Raw genomic sequence first — 14,495 nt, 5'->3', positions numbered from 1 at the left:
ACTGATCAAGCTATGGCTTTGGTGTCAAGGCCGTATGTTCCTAGGGTTTTGGAGGAGTTGGATGTCTCTAAGAAACATCCTTTTGAAATTTGGATTGGATCTGAAGTCAAGGGTTACTTCAAAAAAGTTGATTTTGAGAATTTACTGATATTTTGCTCATTTTGTAAAATGCATGGGCATGGTATGAATGTCTGTTTTCAGAAACACTCAAACCTTCATATAGCTAAGAACTCTATGAAATAAATGAATAAGATGGTGGATCAGGATGTATCTAATGTGGCTCCTCTGGTGGGTAATACTCCTAATCCTTCTCAACAGTTTGAGGACCAGTTAGTGGTGATTGAGAAGAATCCTTGTCCTCATGTGCCCAATGATGCTACCAATACTGATATTTTAACTCATGATATGGGAGTTTCTAATAGAATTTTAAATAATTTTATTATTGATTGTGATCATAATGTTATACATAATTCTCTTATTATTGAAGCTCAAAAGGATGTAAATGATGGGCCTTCTTTATGTTGCATTATTAATCAAAATGTGTCTGATTCCAATGCTATTAGACCTTTTTATGATCTTTCTAATCCATTAAATGAATAGGAATGTTTTTATGGTGCAAATGGTGATACACAATTACACCCTAAAGAAGGTGAAAAGAAGGATATGCCATTAGATGAAGGTGAAAAGAATGACATGGCTTTAGAGGATGGAGAATTTGTTTCCCTGGAACACCGCCCGTTACCTTCTTCCTATTTTAAAGAACTAACAATGAAGACTACTGAGAATTGGGAGGATGATGGTAGGTTTGTGGATGATGATTGTCCTAATTTACACAGAGGTCAATCTAATGAAAGTAAGACTCCTTCAGCTTCTAATTATAATAGTGATACTCTCACTAATATTGAGGAAATGCATATTGCTGCTAAATGTTTTGCCAAGGATGATAATGATACTTATTTTATTAAATTCCATAGTAAAAGAGGGAAAAAGCCAAAGCATATCTCTTTGCAACCTCCTAGAAACACTTCTAGAAATACTTGTTCAAATACTTCTCATTAATATTTCTTTATGTTTAGTACCATTATTTGGAATGTTAGGGGCATTGGTTGTCCATCTTCTAGGATTCATGTCAAAAATTTATGTCGTGTTCATCATATTTCTATTCTTGTATTATTGGAACCCCTTATCCCTGCTTTTAGACTACTTAGTACCTCTCATTTTTTGGGTTTTAACCATGAAACTTCAAATGTGGCTAACAAAATCTTTTTTTTTTATTTGGAAAAATCCTATTAAAATTGATGTTATTGGTGATTTTATTCAAGTCATGCACTGAAAAATTGAGGATTTTAATTTTCATTACTGTGCATCTTTTGTGCATGCTTCCTCTCCCCTTTACATTAGAAAATTGTTATGTGACCAGCTTACAAATTTTTATACTATATGTCATTTGCCTTTGTTGGTTGGTGGTGACTTTAATGCTATCTCTACCCCTTCTGAACAGATTGGGAGGGGGGGTTTTTTACGCGGTGAGGGTGGGGGGGGGGGGGGGGGGGGGTATTCACCTTCTTATCGTTCTATGTTAGATTTTAATAATATGATTTTGTCTTATAATTTGATTGATATTGGGTTTGTGGGAAATATCATTACCTGGAATAGGGGTCAGTTATGGCAAAGGCTTGACCGTGTGCTTTTTAATGATTCTTGGATTAACTCTATTAATTTCACTAATGTGCAGCATCTTAGTAGAACTTTGTCTGATCGTTCTCCTCTACTTATCAATATTAAGATTAAATATTATAATACCTCATCTCACTTTAGATTCCAGAACATGTGGCTACTTAATAATTCCTTTTTTGATGTTGTTAATTATAATTGGCAAGCTCCTTTACATCCTGATAACTCTATTTTTGGTATGAAAACAGTTTGGCTTAAAATTAAGAGGTTGAAACAAGTTTTGAATTGGTGGAATCACAACGTGTTCAGAAATTTATTAATATTTTAGAAGCTGAACAATGTGTTTCTTCTAATGAGATTTTATGTGAAAATGATCCTTCTGATGTTAATTTTTCCTTGTTAAAGCAGTCTGGTTGATTAAAAAAAAACATTTATATATATATGTATATAATTTTTGAAAAATATTCGTTTATCTTTGGGAAGATTAAATTTTGAATTTTAATTTTGTAATAGAACCTAGGATTAGGGACAATATATCATCTCTAAAAGGCGAGGATATCATTCACTAATTGATTCATATTACAAAAACTTTAACTCTATCCTTATTATCGTAGTCAAATCCAAGAAGAATCGTATTTTACCTCGAAAGATCAAAATGAGATTTAATCGAGTTTTTGGCTAAGCTAATATGGATTGAAGATCATTAATTTCATAATCAAAACTATGATAATAATTGATATCTTTCCGAAGAAAGAAAATATCAATCATTATCGATTGTTTGAAAATGATGATAATGATCATTAGATTTTCCCAAGAATAACTAATTAAAGATTTTAAAAAATTTCAATTTTGAAAATTAAATATGGGTTTCTAAATCTCCTACGAGCGTAAGCCCTCGTAGTTAATTACAAAAAGTTTCCTAGGAAAACTCTCGATTAAAATAGCGATGTAAATTTTATTTAGGATTTTCAAGGCTCGATATCAAAGGAGAGAAATGGTAGGAATTTTCAAATGGGATTGGTTCAATATTGAACAGTTATTTTCAGAGTCATAGGAAGAAGAGTAGGGAGTGTTTTTGAGATTCTAAAACAATTCAGAAAACACTCCAACCTATCCTAAGTGTTGGGCTCGAATTTGATTGAAAGCAATTTTTAATTTGAGTGGTCAATTTTATTAGAGATTTGGGATTCTATTCTCGAAAGTTGAGGTCTTATGGCCCGAGCTAGCCTCGGAACCTAAGTCTAAATTGGGTACTGAAAATTAGTACCCCGAACCTAGCTAGTGCAATGAGAATCTGGTCTTACCCCGGCCTGGATTGGGGAGCCAGCTAAACCACCTAAACGATTTTAAAATATGAGTCCAGTCTTTTTGTAGAGTGGTAGAGATGTTAATTAGAAAAGTATAAAGGAATGGGGTCGACATCTAGAGCAGATCCTTAATTGACCCCTTAGACTTATGTTGGATGTTTGATGTCTAAATAAATGCGATTAAATATTAGACTCGATTTTAATTTGTTACTAATGTGATGCATGCTAATCGACTCGATTGAATGCAGAATTGGTATGTAGAAGTTTAAAAACCTTTGGCTTAGAAAATAGATTTTTCCCTAGAGATTGCATAACATCCCCTTGACAGATCGGCACCCTCATAGGCCAGGTGGTCTGCCAGAACCCGCAGGCGGGGAGATGCCTAACAAGGTAGAGAAGGTATAATATGAATGCATGAAAACCCTCGGTGAGTCTGAGCTTACTTCTTAGGACCGTTTAGAGTTTCTATCTTATCTTAAGTCCATTCCTTCATCTTCTCACGAACATCTTGATTCCTCGGTTCCGGATATCCAAATGAAAAGAAAACTTCCCCTTGGCTGGGTGTTATCTTCCCTCTTTGGATATTTGAAAAGGTATCCTAACTTGACTTCTAAATGGAAAGAAAACTCTCCCCTTTAGGGATGTCTTCTCCTCTTTGGAATTCAAGTTGGATATTAATAACCCAAACTCAAATCATTTCAAATAAGTACAACCTTATTCAATCAAATTTACATTAATCTTAAATAGAAAAATCTAGACTCGATTCTGCAGGATTATCCTAATAATCAACAGTTATATATATATTCCCAAGTAGTTATAATTTGAAGATTAAAATACATTTTTTTTAGCCACACTTAGCCATGCCCTTTTTGTTTAAAGGGGATTTTAGCGTCTTCTGAAGCACCTGTGCAAAGAGTATATATTTTTTTATTTTTATTAATTGCCCCCTTTAATTTTAGCTCCTTGTATGGGCATGACCACCTGCATAAGATTGCACAAGTATAATTCGTCCCTAACCTAGGGGTAAATCTAACACACAATCAATCACAGAATGCAAGACGTAAGTAAGTAAACACATCAATTCTACATTAGCAAACAACATGCATTGAAAGCTCAAAAAATACGGCACACAACTACAGAAAGTAAAACACCAGCCTATCCTAAAACTAGAGTCGGTGATCTTAGCAAACCAACTAAAGTGTGTGAGGTAGGTCGTGTAGTTTTGATATGTCCTAAATAGGATTATTAGATTAAAGTTACTTAAAGTTCGATTGGTTGAAAGGTTTAAGGGATATTTAATTAAAATTTAAATCTTAATGTCTTTGAATAAATTTTAGAATTAATTCTTAATTATTTGTTAAAAACCACCTTTGTTTCACACCGAGGCTGTGAAGTTTATTTCACCTTCCTTGGGGCTATGCAAATAGCCTCGTAGGCCTGGGTTACCCAGTGGTACCCGATATAATTAAATGTTTTGACTTGATTAAAGCTTGAAAATTAATGAATTTTATAAAAAAAAGGTGTTTGATTTCTGATTTTTTAAGTTGAATTAATTTGAGTTTTCCATTAATTGATTCGTGGCGTTGTGCCACCAGGCTCGAGGAACCAGCCTCCTTAGGACACTTAGCCCCGCATCTCGGAGTAGTCCAGTTGATAAACCAAATTAATGTAATTGAATTAGAGATTTTAAAAGGTTAAATAATTAATGATTAATCTATTTTAAGATTTAACACCCCTTAGAATTCATTCGTGGCATTGTGCCACCAGGCTCGAGGAACCAGCCTCCTAAGGACACTTAGCCCCGCAGCCCGGAGTAGTCCAGTCAATAAACTTCATCTTTGGGATGGTTGTTATGTTTTAAAAGGTTTGTTGAGTGTTTTAAACATTAAACTAATATTTTCTGGAGTTTAGAATTAAAAACCAAATTCTTGATTTTTTTGGATTATTTTAATCATTTAATTAAGGGGTTAGAAATTGACTTTTACATTAAGCTCAAATTATAGAAAATTTGTATTTTATTAAAATACTAGACCTTAATATAATCAGTTAGAAGGTAAGTATGCTGAAATTGGATTTTTCTACATTTTATTACAAAGGTTTGAAGTTTTAGTCTAATTTTGACCTACGGTTGACCGATTTGTTGACTTTTTTATTTTGACAGATTTATTGAATTTTGATATTTTTAATAAATACTAGACATTATTATGAGTTGAATGCAAGTGAGTTTGACTGGTTTGTATTTTTCTTTAATTAGTTATGAATATTTGAAGTTTTGACTATTTATTGAATTATTGAAAATCCTTAATTAAAGGTTCTTTTTATGGTTTTGCTCCAAATGAGTTCCCAACTCCTTGAAATCAACTCCAAATGTCAGGAATGACCTAAGGAGAGATTCTCAATTGTTTGGAAATTTTTTGGAATTTTTAATTATTATTAATTAATTAAATATTTAATTTTACTTAAAATTAAATTAAGGTTTAATTTGCTGTCAATCCAAAGGGCTTTTAATTTTCATTGATTAAGAATTCAGTTCTGGTCAGTTGGAGGGGTTATACAAAAATTTTTGGGTTTAAATATGATTTATTACCTTTTCTGGAAGGTTTTAAGTCTTAATTAAGGCTTGATCTTAAGAAAATAGATTAAGAGTCTTAATGATCTCTAAAAGCAATAAAAAATTTTCTAGTGGCTGTACATGTCAATATGTTCAAATGTTCAAAGTTTCAAGTCAAGAGGATGTGAATCCTAATTTTTGGAATTATTCTAAATTCTCTAAAACAAGTTCCTTAATTATTGTCCTTAATGATGTCACTAGTTTGTGTGGGTTTGAATCAAAGTTTTGCTTACCCTTGGACAAACATGAAATAAGCACATAGAAAATTATTATTAAAGTTTTAATTTTTTAAGATATTTAATTGAATATTTAGGTATGACTTAAATTTTTAACTAACTAAATAATTTAAATTATTTAAAGAATCTCAAATAATTTTAAAATCTATTTAAGTTTAATTAATGAGTTTTATTTTGGAATACTCTCCATGCTCTGAAATAATTACAAAATAAATTATTTTGAAATTATTAAATTAATTTGATTTATTTTAATTAACCACTAATTAAAATATTAAGTTTTGAGTACTTTAAAATTATTTAAAAAATATTAAATATTTTAAAGGAAATTTTAATTATATTTGAAAGGTATTGAAATTCTTAAATTTTTTATATTTTAAAATTAATTTTTAGAGTTATAAATTTTTTTTTTGAAATTTTGAAGTTTTCTGTTAATTAAATTGCTTTAAATTTAAATTAAAAACATTTAATCAAATCTGGTGGCTAGATAACACGCGGCGGCCTTCCATTTGCTCAAAACGCATGCAATGATTGCCGGCGGTGGCGCATTAAATGCTGATGATTGCGCCGCCGGCAATCATCAGTCTTTAATTCTTAAAGGCGGCGAGACCCACACATTTTCTACTTAAAGTAGTTAGAACTATATGGTGGCCGTCAGATCTTCCGCAGTAATGAAATAACGGCTCTGATCGAGCCGTATATCCTTCAGTGTGACGGATTGAAACGAGCGGTTGGACGGACCGAGAGGAGGCAAGATCTCAGCCGTTGATTGACAAATCAATGGCTGAGACATACACAGTTCAACTAAGCTAAAAAACAAACACCTGAACCCATTTCTGTGTTCGTTCTCGAGATTGGTTTTATCATTTTCGACAAAATTTTAAATATAGATTAAAAATGTGAACAGAAATTTTGGGGAACTTTTAAAATGATTAAATAAGTACTTAATGAAAAGCTAATTAAATCTTTGTGTCCTAAACTAGGTTTAGATTTTACTGAGATTAAAGGACGGTTTACAACATTTTTGGATTCTCTGAGCTTGTAGACTGTCCACGATTAAGTTCTTAGTTGACTCCAAGCTCTGACACGCCACGGATCGTCAACAATAGGCCTTGGATGGTTTCGGACTTGAGTTCGCCGGAATCCACTTCGCCGGCGGGCTTCGATGGCTGGGCTTTGATCGGAATATGAAGAGGAGATGGTTGAGGGTTTGAATGAGCATAGAACTCGACTGGAGGGGCTTGAGGTGGTGAGAGAGTGTTAAGGATTGAATGAGGGCTCATTAGGGCATTTTTCTCCTATTTAAACGTCCCCAGGTGGTTTTGAACGGCTAAGATTGACTGGCTGGGTCCCCAGATGCTGCCATGTGTCGCTGGGAGTTGGTGGGAGCAATAGCCAAGGATGGATCAAGGACATCCTACATGGAAAGGGTGTTTTGTCCTCTATGCCATGTGCAATTGATTAAGAACCATTAGATCTTGATCTAAGGGTTATGAATAGCCCTAAGAATGTTCTGGAATAATTTCACACAGCTAGGGTTTGAAAAGAATTTGAATGGGTGCCATGTCATCAAGGATTTAAATTATTTAAAGGCTCTTTGACCTTTTGTTGACTGGTTTAACCAATCAACAGCCAAGTGGGCAGCTGATGTGGCATGGAATGGTCTCAAATAGCTGCTGGAGTGATTTAATAAAGGATGAGTTAACTCTAGTAGGTTATTTGACCACTTTAATCTATTCAAAAGCTTGTGTTGACTAGTTTGACCAATCAACATGGTCAACAATGCTGAGGTGGCAGCCAAGGTCGTTTGAGGAATTAATTAAAAAGGCCTGGAGAGGGTTTGACAAAGATTTATTTGCATTTGGAATTTAATTTAAAGTGAAAGGGCTTAAGGGTTTATTTTGGTCAACCTAGGTTGAATGGGTCAACCAGATTGAACCAAAGTGTTGGTCTAGTTTAGACAGATTTGATACAATATTTGAAGTCTGGTAGAGGTCTTTTCAGAGATTAAATAGGTCATTTGGGTGAAATAGACTTATTGGGCCCTTAATGGGCCATTAAGTCAAAATTGGTTGACTTGGTCAACCAGATGTGTCCAGGGTCTGGAAATGGTTGTAATCAATTTGGTTTGACATTTAAATTTTATTGGAAGTGGTCTCAGGGTCTAAGAAGGTCATTTGGTCCAAAACACCTATTTGGACCCTTAAAGGGCCTATTGTGTTAAAACTATTGACTTTGTCAACTAGGTTGACCCAAGGGTTGGGAAAGGGTCCAACATGTTTGAAATGACATTTGAAACTTGCTGGAGGTGGTTGCATTCAATTTGGAGTTCATTTGGTTTGAAATCACTATTTGAGCCCCATAGGGGTATTTTGGTCATTTTGTGCTCATGGCCACTAGGGGCTGAAATGATTACAAAAAAAATGCAGTTTATTGTTCAATAGGTCTGGATTAATGGTCTGGAAGTGACTAGAGGCTTTGTTGAAGGCTCTAAGGTCAGAATCTTCTTAATGGCAAAGTCCGGTGGCATGGGCTATAAATATTTGAAGATTTTATAGCCTTTGGATTTTGATTTAGATTATGAGGTTAGAGACCTCAGAATGGACTCAAATTTGGAGGGTTTCCTCCAGATACATATTCCATCAGTATGAAACTGACAGACATTGAATCGAAAGTCATTTAATTGGGTTTTGAAGTGTTTGAAAAATCCCTGGAAAAGGCCTTTAGGACAAGGCCCTTGAACTTAGGTTTTGAATCTGGATTTTTGAATTTGATCTGGATCTTGAGTTTGATTGATTGGATTTGGGTTATCTATATCATCTGTAATCATTAGAGAAGATTATGGATAATAAGATAGAATCAAAGTTTGATAGGAGCATAATCAACATTTGATTTAAATCTAGAATCAATATAGGCTGAAGATCTTGATAGATTTGAGGTTTAGATTTTGATTTGAAAATTGAGTGGGCTTGAGGTTTGAATTAGAGTTTAGAGTTTAGAATGGTTTGAGTCTAAATTTCCCTAAAGTATTAATATATCCTAAGACTAAGATTGGTTCAGGGTCTAAGTAGATCTTGTAGTCCATAACCTAGAATGGTCTTAGGATCTAATGGAGATCTTAGAGTCTGGAATTTAAAAGAGTCATAGGATTCAGTAGAAATCTTAGAGTTTGAAATTTAGAAGAATCATAGGATCTAGAAGGATCCTAGGGGCTAGACCTTAAAAGTGTTCTAGGGTCTGAATAGATCCTAAAATCAAGATTTTAGAAGGATCCTAGGGTCTAAGAAAATCCTAGGGTCTGGAGCCTAGAAGTCCTAGGATCTAGAATAGATCCTAAGCCCTAGAATTCAGAAGAATCCCAGGATCTGAGGTCTGGAAGAATCCTATGGATCAAATAGATCATAGGGTCTAGAGACTGGATTGATGTAGGGTCAGGATTGATCTGGATGGGTCTCTAATGACCTCATACAAAAATGAGGTCAACACAGTCCAAACTTGATCTTTTTAACTTTCAAGCTCATGAAGAGATCTTTTGGAAGCAGAAAGCTTCTGCTAAGCACTTGGCTGAGGGTTATAATAATACTAAGTACTTCCATGCCTTAACCAAGAGAAAGAGGAATAAGAATATCAACTACATCCAAAGGGAGGATGGCTCCTATTCTGATAACCTTGTTGAGATTGCTAATTTAGATGTGGTTCATTTTCAAAATCATTTTAATAAAGTTTTCAATCCTATGCAGGTTATGGATCATTCTTTTATTCCCAACCTTCTACCCCAGGATGATAATGCTTCTCTTTCTAGGCCTCCCTCTTTTGAGGAGGTTAAAGAAACTTTGTTGGGAATGAATAGTGATTTTGTGGCAGGTCCTAATGGTTTCATGACTCTTTTCTTCCAAAAATGTTGGCATATTATTCATAATGATATTTTTTCTACTATTTTGGATTTTTGTGTTGGTAATCCTATCCCCAAATTTTTTTACTTCTATTTCGTTAGTGCTTATTCCTAAAAATAATTCTATTCAAATGTGGAATGATTTCCTTCTTTTTAGCCTTTGTACTTTCTTTAACAAATTAGTTTCTAAAAATATTTCGAATCATCTTTCTTTGATTTGACCTAAAATTATTTCTCCTTATCAAATGGGTTTTGTGAAAGGTAGGGCCATCACGGAGAATATTCTTTTGGCTCTAGAATTAAGTCAAGATTTGGATGTTCGGGTTAGAGGGGGTAATGTGATTTTGAAACTTGATATTGTTAAGGCTTATGACAATATTAATTGGAATTTTATTTACTTTATGCTTGAGTTTTTTGGCTTTAACTCTGTGTTTATTAATCTTATTAAGAAATGTATTGAAAATGTTTATTTTTCCATTATTCTTAATGGTTCCAATCATGGTTTCTTCAAATTTTCTCATGGCTTAAGACAGGGTGATCCTATTTACCCTGCCCTTTTTATTATTGTGGTTGAGTTTATGTCTATCGGTCTCTCTAATTTATTTGAGTTGAATCCTGGTCTTTACTTTAGAACTTTGGGAGGCTTCCATATATCCCATTTATGCTTTGTTGATGACTTTATTGTGTTTACTAATGTTACTATCAATAGAATTCATAAAATTATGGAGTTTTTTAATCTATTTGAAATGGTTAGTGGCCTTTCTTTTAGTAAAAATAAATGCTCCTTTATTGATTCTAAGAAGATATCCAATGAGCGTATTTTAGCTATTAAAGATGCTACTGGTTTTACTCATTCTAACTTACCTTTCAAGTATCTTGATGTTCCTCTGTTTAAAGGTAGAAGACAGACTTTTTTATTTGATGATCTTATTTCTTCTATTCAGAATAAGCTCTTATCTTAGGATTCTAATTTTCTTAGTTTTGGTTGTAGAGTGACTCTGATCAAAAGTGTTCTTTGTGCTTTACCTGTTTATATGTTTCAAACCATTTTTCCTACATATGCTATTTGCAGTAGGATCCACAAGCTGATTAACAAGTTCTTTTGGAAAGGTACTTCCTCTTCTTCTAGAATTATTTTGGCTTCTTGGGACAAGTGTTGTGGTGTTTTGGCTGAACATGGTCTTTGTAGAAAAACTTTATATGACCTTGCTAAGGCCTTCTCCTTTAAAACTTTGGTATAATTTACGCTCTAAAGAGTCTCTTTGGGCTAACTTTATGATCTCTATATATTGTGTGGGAAACCATCCGACTAATATCTCTCCTAAAATTGGGGACTTTAAAGTTTGGAAGAGGCTTTGCAAGGTCAAATGGGAGGTGGGGCCCTTTATTTCTTTGGGGCTTAGTGAAGGTAACATTTTTTTTTTGGCAAGATAAATAGTTAGGTAAAGATTTTGTTAACTCTATCCTTAATTCTACTTCTTCTGCATCGATTAACATAAAGTTTTTCTTCAATTAGAATTACTGGACTATGATAAACTCTCTAGTATGATTTTGATTATATTATCCATCGTATTTTAAACCTTCCTATTAATACTACTTCTAAAGATATTATTTTATGTGACGTATCTAAATATGGTGGTTTTCAACTTAAGAATGCTTGGCACTCCATTAGAGATAAAGGCAACATTGACAATATTTTTTCTAAAATCTAGCATAAGTGCATCCCTTCTACGATTTCTGTGTTTGTGTGGAGAGTTTTACATAGATTTATTCCTACAGAGGACAATCTCATTAAAAAGGGTTTCAGTTTAGCTTCTAAGTGTCAATGATGTTTTCACATAGAGAATATGCATCATGTTTTTGTTTTTCGCCCTGTGTCTATTAGAACTTGGGTTTATTTTGATGATTTGTTTTAGTTAAATTATTTTAATGCTCACCTTTCCCTTTATTCTTTACTTAAGTCTTGGTTTATTGATAATAAAGGTCATATTCGCAATGCTATACCTTCCCTCATTCTTTGGTTGGAGAGGAATAACTCCATTTTCAATGGAGTGAGAATGAACCATCTTAATCTTAGTCAAAGGGTGAAGGATAATATTTTAGCTCTTGTGGCTGTTAACTTGCTTTCTGTTACGAGTTTTAATAACTGTTATGATGTTAGCAATGCTTTAGGGGTAATTGGGAGAGAATTCCTTCTGTTCATAATGTTATCTATTGGAACAAGCCCCCTCCTAATTTATTTAAAATAAATGTTGATGGTCTTACCTCTGATTTAGTGGCTGGTTGTGATGGTCTTATTCAGGATAGTAATGGCCATCTTATTTTTGCCTTTGCTGCCCGATTCATAATTGTAATGCTGATACTGTTCTTATTAGGGCTATTCTTTATGGTATTCAATTATGCATCCACCTTAACTTAACTAATTCGTATATTAAAGTTAATTCTACTATTAATATTATTCCTTTATAGGATGTGGAGGAGGTGTGTTGCAACCCTAATAATTTCTATCTTGTTAGGGAAATTAAAAGGCTTTTATTGTTTATGAATTTATCTTTTTGCCATGTTAGTAAGGCTGGTAATTCTTGTGCTTCTTGGCTGGCTAATTGGGGTTGTAGTCTTGGTTTCTTCGCTAATGTTATTCAGTCTACTATTCCTGGCCGTCTTACAGGTTTGTTACCTGGATGCATGTGGGACTCCTTATGTTAGTACTTGACTGTTTTTCATGTTTTTTGCAATCTTGGTTGGTCTCATCCTGGGCTATTTGTGTTAGCAAGGCTTTATTGATTTTATGGCACTATTGGACTTATTAGTTGGTCTTCTAGAGTCCTTTTTCTTTTCATATTTCTTTGTGGTTTTATTATTCTATTGGCTGGAGCTCTTCTGGCTATTGGTGTTGCTGAAGGTTCGATTTCTTTTTGTCTGTTAGGATGCATTATTGGACTAAACATTTTTCCCTGTTGGTTGTGCCTCTTTCTTGTCTTTGGGGTATTTTGTGTTAATGCTGTAACACCTGCTATGCTCAAGTGTGGGTTATTGGTGGCTGGCATATTGATGAGTATCCTTGTTTAGCTTTTATCTTTGTGGTTTTTGATTGGTGCTATATTTTCTCTGGTTTTGTTGGCTGGATCTTTTCTGGCTATCCTATATTTTGTTAGTTTTGCTGGTTGTTCTGCCTCTTCTTTGATGTCAGAGTGCACTGCTGGACCGCTCTTTATTCTCTATTGGTTAGGCCTCTTTCCTATCTTTGTACTATTGTTTGCTGCTGCTGTAGCACCTGGTATTTTCTAGTTTGGGTTATTAGTGGCTGGTATTATGAGGTGTATCTTTATTTAGCTAATGTCTTTTTGGATTTTGATTGAAGCTATGATTTTTCTGGTTTTGATGCTGAAGGGCTGTCCCATTATTTCTCTCTAACCTGGTTTGGTGCTAGGGGTAATGGTGGGCTTATGAATGGATTTTTATCTTATAGTGGTGAGCTTGTTAAGTGCTATTGCTGGTGGTACTTTGCTACTATCTTGATTTCTGGCAATTTGGTTAACCAGTGCTCTTTCCTGTTTCTCTGTTGGGTTATTGGGGGGAGCTGTACTTCCCAAATTTTTTTTCCTGGCTCTTTGGTTTGTTGGCTCTTTGTTTATAGTTGGGTGTGGTGGTCTGCCTTGCTTATCTCTATTTGGCTTCTGATTAACTCGTCCTATGTTATTGGTATTCTGAGGCTGAGCTGGTGGATCTTATCTATGGTAATTTTGGATGGCTCCTCTGGTAGGATTGAGTGGCTTGTGGACTCTCCTAATGAGGCTAGTATTAATGAGAGTATTCTGAGCTCGATTAGTCAGAATACTAAGACTGGCTTTACTTGGACTAGTTCTATTTTTTGTCTCTTTATCACCAATAACAATTCCATTTTTGGCTATTATTTCACTAATATTTTATTTTTGAGCAGTTTCTTCTTTTGTAGCTTTTCTTATTTGCAGGTGGAGCTGATTAGGAATACTTTCAAGTTTTTTGGAAGAAAGATTGGGCCTTATTGTAATCATACTATCTTTCTTTTTTGGATGCTTATCTATAGCTTAATTAGAATGTTTCTAGGGTTCCTTGTATTTTTTTTTGTAGTGGAGACAATTGGCTCGTAGGTTTACTTTTGCTTTGTTTTGTAGCTCATATGAGCACTAGTGAGCTGATGGTCTCCTATAAGTACTCTGTAACCTGTTCTTTTATATTAATGCGTAGGCCTCTCTGTGGATTTTAACTAAAAAAAAAAAAAAAAACCAGTTGGTTAAAAGGTTTGACTAGTGGGAAGCTTGATTTGAGTCATATATCACCGAGCAACAACAATAGCATGATCAGGATATAGCTCAGTTTGAGGCATACAAAGCCCAACAGTAGCAGCAGCACGAGCAAGATATGACCAGGTTTGGGTAGCAGTTTTCTTCTCTTCAACGATACTTTCAGTAGCCACCACCATCACTTCCACTTGATCAGGGTTCCTCTTTCTACTAGTCTATAAGTGTTTGTTTTTGTGTGTATTGGTTTTGTTTTTTTTGTATTTTTTGTTATGTCAAAAGAGGGAGTAGTGTGTTTCTTTCTTTTGTCTTTAATGGAATTTACCTTATTTTACTACTATTATTTTTATTTTTCAATTTTTTTATTTCATTAATTTAAAAAAATTATTTCTTGCTGGATTTGAAACTTTTAACAACAATGTTTGTCATCATCAAAAAGGAAGAGATTGTTATTGCACATCTTGATCCAAATACTATGATTTTGATGATACTAAACAT

The sequence above is a fragment of the Dendrobium catenatum genome, unplaced genomic scaffold (assembly GCF_001605985.2).
Source record: "Dendrobium catenatum unplaced genomic scaffold, ASM160598v2 fragScaff_scaffold_879, whole genome shotgun sequence".
NCBI lineage: Eukaryota > Viridiplantae > Streptophyta > Magnoliopsida > Asparagales > Orchidaceae > Dendrobium > Dendrobium catenatum.
Note: the sequence above shows the minus strand (reverse complement) of the source record.